General features: G+C 36.7%; 1 protein-coding gene across 5 annotated transcripts in view; it reads right to left on the bottom strand.

The window, feature by feature from the left end:
• Nucleotides 1–828, bottom strand: part of LOC106879980 (extracellular sulfatase Sulf-1) — a 206,452-nt gene extending 205,624 nt beyond the window's left edge. For 4 of the 5 annotated variants that reach the window (XM_052971049.1, XM_052971048.1, XM_052971051.1 and 1 more), the window contains exon 1: nucleotides 407–828. The gene's annotated coding sequence lies outside the window, so the exon portion shown is untranslated. The remainder of the gene's footprint in view (nucleotides 1–406) is intronic. The other variant, XM_052971050.1, reaches the window with a different exon arrangement.
• Between the last annotated feature and the right edge of the window lie 11,679 nt (nucleotides 829–12,507).

Below are 12,507 nucleotides of genomic sequence, written 5' to 3'. Positions count from 1 at the left end.
TATATATATAGGTTTTTTTGTATGTGTTTGTATATTTCTATACATCTTTTATTTAAACACGCATAGTTGTTTCTTTGTGTGTAGAAAAACAACTTTTCTTTCGGGTCTTTTGTAGCAATTATTGTTGATGCATATATGTGTGTATTTGTGTAGGTGCTTGATCATGTATTACATTATCTATTATGACCAATACAGTATATTATGTATGTATGTATGTATGTATGTATTGTACGCACGCACGCACGCACACACACACACACACACACACACACACACACACACATTCATGCAATTGAGGATGGAGATAGTAAAGTAAATAATAAATTATAGACGTTGTTCCCTGAGTTCTGTTAAAGATATTTCAGCTGTAAATTGAACCTGAAGGAGACGAAAGAAGTCTACTTACTTTTTTTGTAAGGAATAAATGGATGTGTCAAACACGTGCTGTTGGTAGTGCGTCGTTGGCATATATCCACGTCGTTAACTCCATCAAACGGATAGAAAGAAAAAGAAAAAGCCGCCCTGAATAAGTAGAAGACGTTGGCAGAGAGAGCGAGCGAGTTCTGGCTGCCCGACGTAAATAGATAATTAAATTAATAACAATAGTAATAATAATAATATTAGTACTAGTAATAATGATAGGCAAAGTGTCTGGCTGACAATGAAAAGCTGTCGAGCTGGTCGTTGGACGATCTGCTCGCTTTCTGGTCACGCCGGTTAACGAACTCGGAGCAAGGGATTGATGCGGAAATGCCCCGACTTATTAAATAATGTTCAACAATCAGAGAGAGATGCCATGATTGCACTCGCTCGCCCTGAGAGGGGAAGGCGACGAAGTTGTCAGCGATTGGTTGAAATCAGCGGCTTGTGATGACGTCACTGATAGCCGTACAGACATTCATTGGATGATTGATGGCAGCGAAAGCTGGCGGCGAGCAGTCGACATCAAAGAGATTAGCTTCTTTTACTTCTTGGGTGAAAACAATTTTTTTCGAATGATCGACAAGTTTCAAGAGTTGAAGTGAGGACCGAACTCGCGCTCGGCTGTTGATTATCCCGCTCTATCACTCCAATTCTCCTCTCTCCATTCTTCCCTAATGCACACTGACTGTTCTCCCTATGCGAGGTGTGTCTGTAAACAAACTGTAATTAAACACATGTTAATTGCTAATGTCAGGCCCTGGACAAAACTCTTACCTTGGTTTGTTACTCATTTTATTCAAGCTAGAACTGCGCCGGACAAAATGCTTAGGGACGATTTTTCCGGCTTTAGCTTCTGAGTTCAAATTCTGCTGAAATCGAATTTGCCTTTCATCATTTCAGGGTCGATGAAATAAGTACCAGTTGCGTACTGGAGTCGATGTAATCGACTAGCCCCCCACCAACCCACAAAAAAAATAAAGGAATAAAGAAATTTCAGGCCTTGTGCCTGTAGCAGAAACGATTTACATTATTATTGCTTGCTTTTGGTCGTGTCGCCGACTAACAGGCTAGATGCGAAAAAAGTCCAATATTTTTTTTCCGCATTATCATCTCCTTTCTGGAAAAAAGGTAAAGACAGAGGATAATAGTTTGGCGGAGTTTTAGGAATAGTTATCACTATTTTGTGGACAGTATGGGGAATAAAAGGGGACGAAATTGGTGACAAAAATTAAAATTTTTTGGTGAAAAGAAATGTATGTATTGATTGATTGATTTAGAATCGTAATTCCTATTGTATGAAACGCAAGAATACAGTGAGAACAAAAATAAAAGAGAAAAGAATAAAGGAGAGAAAGATATCCAATTCAATTGCTTTTTTCCCCGTCTCTATGAATAAGTGATGGACTTTAAGAATAGCTGTCGCGAGTAAAATGAATTTCTTGAGGGTTTTCAGAATTTTTCGGCATCTCGTGGTATCAAAGATTGCAAAACACTTGTAAATCTCATCTTTTCTTCCAATTTTTTTTTTCAAAATCCATGTTTTTCAAATGTTACCCTCCCACCCACGTCCTTCATGCCTCACAATAACTTGCACATTTTTTTTTCTCCTTTTTCTTTTTCATTATTTTACATTTTTATTGTATTCCACGATCTGAAACACCTGTAATTCCCATTTTAAAACATGTTCTTAACGCTACCCTCCTCCTCCTGTGTACTTTTCACGATTAACATATATTTTAGTTTGTTTTTCATACTTTCACCATTCTGTAAAATCGTTTTCTTTTTTCTCTCTTTTTTTTCTATGCAACACAAAAGGTAAAGAAACCCATAAGTTTATTAATTTTAACTATTCTCAAACTCCACCGATGTTTTTTCTCAGAAAAAAATTTCTGCTATTTATTGCGTATTTAATAAAATAAAATTAAAATGTTCCATGGTATAAACAACAATTTTCTCTGTACTAAATGAAACCTGCCAATGTTATTTCCTTACTGTAAAATATATTGAGATCAAGAAAGTATCCATTCCAATGGCTCTCAAGGCAAACGTGTCTAAGCCATTTACAAATGTATGAACACTTGTAAAATTTTTTGTCAATCTCTTTAACAGACGAGGAAAAACAACTATAAAAGTTAATTAGTCCCCGAAATGTCATTGACTTGATTATAGTTTCAATTACCCAAATAATTTTAACATCAATTTTTCCTGTTATTTATTTATGTTATATTTCACAATTGTTTTCAACAGAGACATCTCGTTTCTCTTTCAGACGCATCGTTACTTTAGCTTGTTTACAGAGAGTTTTAGGCTAATCAGGAGAAATACTGCTGCTGCTTGGGGGGGGGGGGCTTGTGTTATTAATTAAGTTAATTAGGAAACATGCGTAAAAATAAATATTCATAAATAGAAACGAAAGATTAGTTTTGGGTACGAAATTTCACTTAGTTTTGCGAACATTACCGGGCGTTCCTTCGGTATCGGTCTACAGAGTGTCGGTGTGAGGAGACATCATTCAGCATCGTCTCTTTATCTATGTCATGAGGAAAGGTTGTGTGGGTGAATGATGTTGTGTATCTATATCGAAGGATTGCCCGTTACCGTTTTGTGCAATCATGAGGCCCGCGTGCCAGGATATTTAAGTTTGATAATATTGAAAATACATGAAGGTTACTGAAGTACTGAAGGTTAACTCATAAACAAAAATAGAAGGAAGAAGCTACTCTATGTAAACAGGTGCAGAATTCAAATCTCCAAAACAAAACTTTCACCTCTTTCACAATCTATGAATCATAATTTTTAAATAGAAATGTTTAAAAACGTAAATTTATTTTAGCTATCGATGTTTACACGAAGACTTTACTTATGAAGTTTGTTTTTCCCCTTCAAAACAATATCACCCATCCACCACTTTTGTCACTACAACAACGAGGAAGTTGCTATGTGGTCTATCGACCTGCTAAAAATAGCAGTCAGATCTCCTTAATATTATACCCTGACATTTCCAAATAGAAAGAGACACTGCCTAATGAAGTCCTTGATGCACAATATCTAAATGGTCATGGTTGGATTGCCTTTGATCATAGATCTGCTTGATCAGAGCTAACCTGAACCAAACAATACTTACATGCTAGAAATGGCAGTTATTTTTTAAAACAAGAGGCACACATTAGATGGTGTGGACTTGGGTGCCTTGTACTTGAGGTAAGTAAAAAAAAGATGGGTTAAACGGTAGTGAAATGTCTTTAATCACAGTTCTGCTCAGTCAGGGCTAACCTGGGGCTAAATACCAACAACAACAACAACGTATATGTATAGATAGATAGATATACAGGTGTCGAAGATATCCTCATTAACAGAGAGATGTGATATTCAATTTGAGATGCCATTTACAAATGAGTTTAATACACTCAGGGTATGTTGATTTGAAAAGTGGCTTACATAAGTCATGGTCTCAACTGGTTTGTGATAGGGGTAAAATAGCCCTGATTTGAGATCCAAAGTTGCATTTAAAATGTTTGCAACCTGAAAATTGTACAAAAAAGTAATATCTAGATTATAGTTTCTAAAGAATTTTAAATAAACTAAGAAAATTATGTAAGCCACTTTTAAAACCATTCAGCAAGTGTATTAAACTTGTTAAGTAAATTGCGTAGGTGCATTGGAGGCAAATTCAGCCTCCAAAATAATCAACTGCAATTATTTTGTAACATTTCACATGAAATCATATAACATGCAATGGCAACAAAGCAAGACTGAAACAATTGTTACTAATAAAATAGATATGCTAAATTCATTATAATGGTGATCTTAATTGTATTAAATGTTACTCTTCATAAGACTCACACACTGCTTTAACCAGTGATGTACCAAGGCTTTCACTTTTCCTCAAGGTTCCAGTTCAAGAGCGTAGATAGCCAAGAGTTCTGGTTGGGTGCTACATTGAAAATACTTTATTAAATATATATATTTAATCAGTCGTCCATAGTTGAAACTATAACACCTTCATGCCATAATTTTTTCTGTGCAAAATAGTATCAGCTGGTTGCAAGTCCTTGCTGAACAGTTTTTATTTCAGAGATTTCCTTCTCCTAGATGGACTGCTTTCACTGCGACTGGTGAGCCATCATCTACCCTTGACTATATTGGGTGGCTTTTGATTCTACTGGGTTCTGCTCCTTGAAGGATTTTGGTTTTCATACTGCAGGGTATCAAAAAACCACCATCCTTACCAAACAAGCTTGATGGAATAGCTAGTTTAATTACCAACAATCCAGCCATGCAACAGGTTGTACTAGAACACATTATCAGTAGTACAAGATTGACCTGATATGCATATATCATCATCATCATTGTCGTTTAACGTCTGCTTTCCATGCTGGCAAGCGTTCAACGGTTTGACTGAGGGCTGGTGAGCCAGAAGGCTGTACCAGGATCCAATCCGATCTGGTAAAGTTTCTACAGCTGGATGCCCTTCCTAACACTAACCACTCCGAGAGTGTAGTGGGTGCTTTTTACATGCCACTGGCATGAGGGCCAATCAGGCAATACTGGCAACGACCATGCTTGAATGGTGCTTTTTAAATGTCACCAGCACAGAACCAGTCAGCTGGCACAGGCATCGACCATGCTAGGAGTCAGTCAGGTGAAACTATGTATATATTAGTACAAGAACAATTTTTTTGAATCTTTGTTGCCAAAACCATCCTAGATTATTGATATTTTTCGAACCAGGGCCAACATACTCTAAATTAAACAAATATTCAATTTATTTAAATGAAATACAGACATAAATGATACAAGTTTATTAATACTGTGTTGAGCAAAGTACCAATAAACTAGTCTAATAGACATGGAAATTTGAAGCCCCTGCTCATAATTTAGTACAGGTTATAAGAGCTTTTAGTGTGTGTGTGTGTGTGTGTGTGAGAGAGAGAGAGAGAGAGCGAGTGAGAGAGAGAGAGAGAGAGAGAGAAAAGAACATAGTCATTCTTTGAAACCATTTTTGTTTTATTTCCAATGGTTTATTTCTTGACTTACCGTTTATCTTTTTGCCTTTTGCTTGTTTCAGTTTCTAATTAGACTGCAGCCATGCTGGAGCACTGTCTTGGTGAATTTTTAGTTGAATGAATTCACTCCAGTACTTATATTTTTAGGCCCAATACCTATTCTTTCAGTTTCTTTTGCTAAACTACTAAGTTACAGGGATGTAAACACACCTACAGCAGTTTTCAAGCAGTAGTGGGGGGGACACACAGATATAAACACACACACACACACACAACACACACACATATGATGGGCTTCTTTCAGTTTCCATCTATACCAAATTGACTCACAAGACATCGGTCAGCCCAAGGCTATAGTAGAAAACACTTGCCCAAGTTGCCATGCAGTGGACTGAACCCAGAACCATGCAGTTGTGAACCAAACTTCTTACCACACAGCCATATCTGCAACTTGAAGTCAATTTCTAAATAAATTTTGTAAAATATTTTTGCCCAATGTAAAGATGTTGTTGGTTAAAAACAAGTAGATAACTGTAATAATCTCACTATAAAACATATAAAGTTGATGCATTGTGAGAGCTTAGCAAAAATATATATTTTGTAGTATTGTAATGAGGAGATTTTTGGAATTCCGCAGGAAATAAAACTGTTGAGATAGTGTTAAGAATAAAGAAATCAAGACTATGCATGGAATGTATGCTGTGAATGGTGGAGTCGGGCAATATCACCATAAGGTAGTCAGTATATAATATAATGACATTTAAGCTAGTGTAATATTGTAAGTTTAATCTACAATGTAGAGAGGGAGAAGGCCCTGGAGCCAAAAAAAGTAACACAAAGTCTTAGGGTGAAGACTTGACAGAAAGTAGACACATACTCACACACACAGACACGCATATATATACCTACACACAAACCACATGCACATGCATGCCCACATACACAAATACACATGCATACATACCCACACACACACTCACAAACAAACATGCACACATACATACAGGTACACTCATACAAACTCTCACACATACATGTACTGCTTGTACGTGTACACACATATACAAGCAGACATGCACATACACACACACACACACACACACACACTTAACACCATCTAAGAACACAATGGGAAAGTGGGTGTTAACATATTTGATGTAGCAAAGTCAAAAAGTTTTAATTAAACTAAATTACATCTTTAGTAATGAGGATAATCATTTCCTAAATTATTAACACAAATAAAAGAAGGTAAAAAACGGCAGTAAAGACCACCTTGAAATTGTAGGAAATTGAAATTAATTGCTTTGTTTTTGTTTTCTTTTTTGTGTTTACTTGTTGAGTCTGGAGGAAGGGGATGTAGCCTAGTGGTTAGGGTGTTGTACTCATGATCATTAGATCACAGTTTCAATTCCTGGACCAGGTAATGCATTGTGTTCTTGAGTAAAACACTTTTACACAGCCCCAGTTTGCTCAGTTGTAAATTGGTACCCTGTGATGGACTAGCACTCATTTAAATCCTTTTAGCATATCCAGCCTAAATATCCTGCTTGTTTTATGTTCAAACTGGTCAGATCTGGTCTCTCACACCTACCCTACAAAATCATTCTAAAAATAAACAATCACATCATTGGAATCTTTAAGCTACAAGACTCTAGGCACAAGGCCCGAAATTTTGGGGGAGGTGAGAAGTTGATTAGATTGACCCCAGTACGCAACTGGTACTTAATTTATCAACCCCAAAAGGATCAAAGGTACAGTTGACCTCAGCGGAATTTGAACTCAGAACGTGAAGACAGACAAAATACTGCTAAGCATTTCCCAGCATGCTAACGTTTCTGCCAGCTCGCTGTCTTTGAAGCTACAAAATAATGCATGACAAATTCAAAGTAATGTGAGTAAATAAGGATCACATTTGACAGATTAATCTGAATACTACAGGGTTAAGGGTCGAATGTTTTCATTTTGGTCTGGGATACAATTCAAATTTTGTAGACCAAAATTTATAGTTCAAAACAGGTCAACGTATACACGAAGATGACTTTAGAGGACCAAACATTCCATGTGAAATGCAGCAGGATTTGAAAAGATAGTGACAATGTTTGAATGTTAACACTACATGGTTACATCATATACTATGTTGATTTGTATGCTAGAAAATGAGGTATATGCCATGAAAACCAAGTAACCAGCCTGATAAATCTTAGAGCTCAGAATAGACCTCCTACTACTACTAAAAGAAGGGACAGAGACCCATGATCTTTGACCCTAATAAACTCTCTGAAATTAGTAAGGTTGATAACGTTAATGTCTTGTTTAAATTGTGGAAGGCCAACACCTGGAGGAACGACATGAGCTGAGAGGAATGATGTTTTGGGAGGAAGGATTGGGTATAGTGATTAGTGTAGGGAAAATTGGGAGGGGAGTTAGATGCAATGAGTGTGATGAGAGATGAGTGGACTTTGGATACCTAAACAACTGAGGTATGACACCAGCCAGCTTCATGGAAGCAGAAGCCATTATAGTACCACATCATCATTTAATATCCATTTTCCATACTGGCATGAACTGGACAGTTTGACAGGAGCTGGCCAGCCAGAGGGCTACATCAGGTTCCAATTGTCTGTTTTGGCATGGATTCTAAGACTGGATGCCCTTCATAATGGCAACTACTTTACAGAGGGTACTGAGTGCTTTTTACATGGTACCAACGCATTTTCATCATCATCATCATCAATTTTTTAATGTCCATTTTGCCATGTTGGTACGGGTGAGACAGAATTTGTTGAGGCCCCTTTTTTTTCTGGCTGAGTGCCCTTCATGTTGCCAACCCTGACCTAGTTCCAAGCAAGATAATATTTCCCTTTAGCTAAACATTTTTACACAGATGACTGGAAGTGAACATCACTTGTATGATGGTGACATTTGTTTGCAACTATAACACAATGTCAAGATAAGGAAGCATACACACACACACAATGGGCTTCTTTCAGTTTTTGTCAACCAAATACATTCACAAGGCTTTGATTAGACAGAAGCTACAGTAAAAGTCCCATACCCAAGGTGCCACTCAATGAAAATGGAAGTGAAACCATGTAGGTAGGAAGCAAACTTCTTAACCACACAGCATATATACATATATATATCAGCTCCCCAGCTGGCCAGTTACATGTTAAACCATCAAGTCCATGCCAGCATGAAAAACAGACATTAAACGATGGTGATGATAATAATAATGATGATGATGATGATACACACACACACATTCCTGCAATGTGCCCAATCAGCTATCACCTCTCTCTCTTGTTCTTCTATTTACTGCATCACCATTACTATTCTGTTGCTCTCTATTCCTTTCTTCCGCACTGCCAGTCATCCCCTACATCTCCCAACTCATGCATCATTTATCATTAGTCATCCTCTACCACTTATCCACCATCCACTATATCCATCTTCCAAAGCTAATTACATTTGTTGCTACATTCTTGCAAACCCCATCCACCCACACTTCTGATTCCCTTGTCCCCACTCACTTCTACTTCTTTGTACCTTGAGGGTCCACCCAGACACCTCAATATTTTTATTTCTTTCCTGCTTCACCCTGGTCACACCCTTTCTTCTATAATGTGAGTAGCCATGTAGCTCCTTTACAACAAGAAACCTGTCCTGCTCAAGGGCTCTTCCCTCATACTTCAATTCCTTACCTTCTAGCATAAAGTTGCCTCTCTCTAGTGCTGGTGTCATGAAATAAAAAGCAGGGAGTATACACAGTAAAGTGATTAGAATTAGGAAGGGCATCCAACAGTAGAAACCATATCAAAGCAAACATTGGAATGTGATACAATCCTCAGACTCATCAGATTCTGTCAAGTCATCCAACCCATACCAGCATAGAACATGGATGTTAAATGATGATGACGAGGAGGTGGAGGAGGAAAAGGGTGATGATGATGATGACGCACATCTACCAGACACATTTTATAATCTTTTAAATGACTCAGTCAAAAGAGGAAGGGTACCTCCCATGTTTCTCTTCAGAGCCTCTGAGACTGATGAGACAAGAGGAAGTTATTCTCAGGTTGGAGATCTGGTATATACATATACATAGGTATATACATACATACATGCATGTGTTAATACATACATACAAGTGTGTGTGTATATACACATACATAGTTAAACACTCTTCTTGCCAGATTTATTCACTTGTTACCTACCTACAGCCCACTCACAAGTTCCACACCACACCAAAATATTGCCATGACCCACCAAAGGGTGTGTGCACCACACCACTTTGAGAAATAGTCTAGTCATCAAGAAGGGATAGTTTCTTAAGTGAGTCATGTGAAATTATTCAATAAAATTTATACAACATAGCAAAATATATTCTATTGAGACAGACAAGTGTTAAGCTTTTGATACCAGCCCACCCTTGACAAACCCTTGGTCAATGACACAAACTTCGTGTTTTAAAGTGATTTAAATTAAAACCTTCCATCAAAATTTTATGAAAATTTAAATTCCATATACTAACTTAATATTGAAAAAATTATTTCAGTAAATTCATTATTTTCAAAATTAATTGAATCAAAATTTCATGTTAATTTGTTCCAAACATCATATTTATGTTGAAATATACAGTATATTTCAACATAAATATTATGCTTGGAACAAATTAACATGAAATTTTGATGGAAGATTCTAATCATCAAAATCTTGGCACCACAAGATAAATGCATGATTAATTCAAAATAATGTGAATAAATAAGCACTACATTTGACAGAGTAATCTGAATGCTAAAGGGTTAAAGTAGAAAATTTTTAGCATTGTCTAATCTTCTTTCTATTTTTCAACTCTTTTGATACCAACCTACCTGAAACTGCAACTGGTTCAATGAATCAAATTTACTGTTTTAAAGTGAGTTAAATTGAAACCTTCCATCTTGTAATTTTCTCATTAATTTATGTTCCAAACAAAGCATCACTCATCCGTCTTCACATTCTGAGTTCAAATTCTGCCGAGGTTCACTTTGCCTTTCATCCTTTCAAGGTCAATAAAATAAGTATCAGTTGAACACTGGGGTTGACATAATCAACTAAATCCCTTCCCCAAACCTGCTGACCTTGTGCCAAAATCTAAAATCAATTTATGTTCCAAACACCAACTTAATAATGACAGTTGTTTTACTAAATTCTGCATTATTTTCAAAATTAATTAAAACAAAAGCAGTGTATTTCAATAGAAATATGGTAACAAAAGGATTAAGGGAGTCAGTCTAGTGTACCCTAGTAAGTTAATGTATTTAGCTTTCAGTGAGATGTATTGAAATCAGTAAATCAATGAAGTAGCTATTTACTTAAGAAGGACATCTTAGTATAGTTCTCATGAGAACTGTTCTCCTAGAGAATGGGTGGCAGATGGTGGATAGCAATATGACCATCAGATATGGTAGGTAATGACCAAAAGAGTATGATCATGAATACAAATGGGGTTCCTCTGAAGAATCACTGGAGTAGGGTTACTCAGAGATCAAGGAGTCTCTGTAGGTTAAGCCATTATTTTCTGCACTAAGAAGGCAAAACTCCAATACTATGAACATATGATTAGAATGTAACAGGGAAGGATCACAAGAAGGATTCTCCAACCTGAACCAACCAGCAAGGGGCCTAGAGGGAGACCAAAAATGAGATGGTTGGATAATATCCATAGTCTCAATTAGTTACACTTGGGAATCCAGCCAGAAAGTATAATTACAATTGCTTCCTCTTCTGGAGGAGGTGTCTCATGACTTTCCCATGAGGAAAGGGCAGAGAAGATGGCTGGATGGAATGGATGTTAGTTTAGACTATTGGAGAGTTCTAGAAGTATTTGATAATTTCAGTTGCTCAACAGAGAGTGTAGTACTAGTGTTTCAAACGATTACTCTTTATCTAAAAACATCAGGAAGAGAGACAAAGTCATTTGCTTTGTTGTATGCCAGCCAGTGCAGACTAGTCAAAACTAGGGATCCATCACTGAAGAAGACATATTATGATATTCAACATAAGGCCATTATAGAAAGCGACATAGTAGAATATCCTAATAAAAAGTAAAATTATCATTTTATTCAATAAAAAGCAACCCAGACATGTTAAAGAAAGATCTAGTCTCTGAAATGTGGTAAAGTATCCTAGTATATAAATCAGCAAGATGCACACTATAGTAATATACGTAGGTGCAAGCATATGGTTCCATATTCAATCCCACTGCATGGCACTTTGATTAAGTGTCTTCTACTATAGCCCTAGCTGACCAATACTTTGTGAGTGAATTTAGTAGATGGAAAGTGTGTGGAAGCCTATTGTGTGTGTGTGTGAGTGCATGTATGTATGTATATACATATGTAAGTATATGTGTGTGCATGTGTATTTGAGTTGGTGTCTCTTTGTCTTGACATTGTGTGTTAGTTGTAAATGAGTGTCACTGTTACACAGCAGTGTCTTTCATTTTCAATCTTCCATGAAAACCATGTCAGACCAGAGAGAAAGATTACCTTACTTGGAAATAGGTGAGGGTTGGTGACAGGAAGGCATCCAGCCATAGAAAATCTACCACAACTAATTCCAGCTAACCCATACAAACATACAAAAATGAACATTAAATGATGATGATGATGTATCATACTATTCAGTACAGAACAGACTAACCAGGAGATATTAAAATAACCCTAATCACTAAGGAACATGAGTGACCTACTTACTAAGGCACATGTTAGAATGACCTATTTACTATGAACCATGTTAGGGTGACCTAGTTACTAAGGCACATGTTAGTGACCTAGCTATTAAGAATCATGTTAAAGTGATCTGGTTGTGAAGGCACATGTTAGTGTGACATAGTCACTAAGGCACATGTTAGTATGACATAAATACTAAGGCACATGCTAGAATGATCCAGTTACTATTGCACAGAGTAAAGGTAAAGACATGGTAGTTATATCTTAATAGAGAGACAGACACCCTATATTGATGATGTATCACATTTGACAATGCAGTTTACTGCTTATATACTTTTGGAAATAAGGTGGAATTTTTCTTGAAT

The sequence above is a fragment of the Octopus bimaculoides genome, chromosome 10 (genome assembly GCF_001194135.2).
Source record: "Octopus bimaculoides isolate UCB-OBI-ISO-001 chromosome 10, ASM119413v2, whole genome shotgun sequence".
Lineage (NCBI taxonomy): Eukaryota > Metazoa > Mollusca > Cephalopoda > Octopoda > Octopodidae > Octopus > Octopus bimaculoides.
Note: the sequence above shows the minus strand (reverse complement) of the source record. Positions and strands in the feature narration are given on the sequence as shown.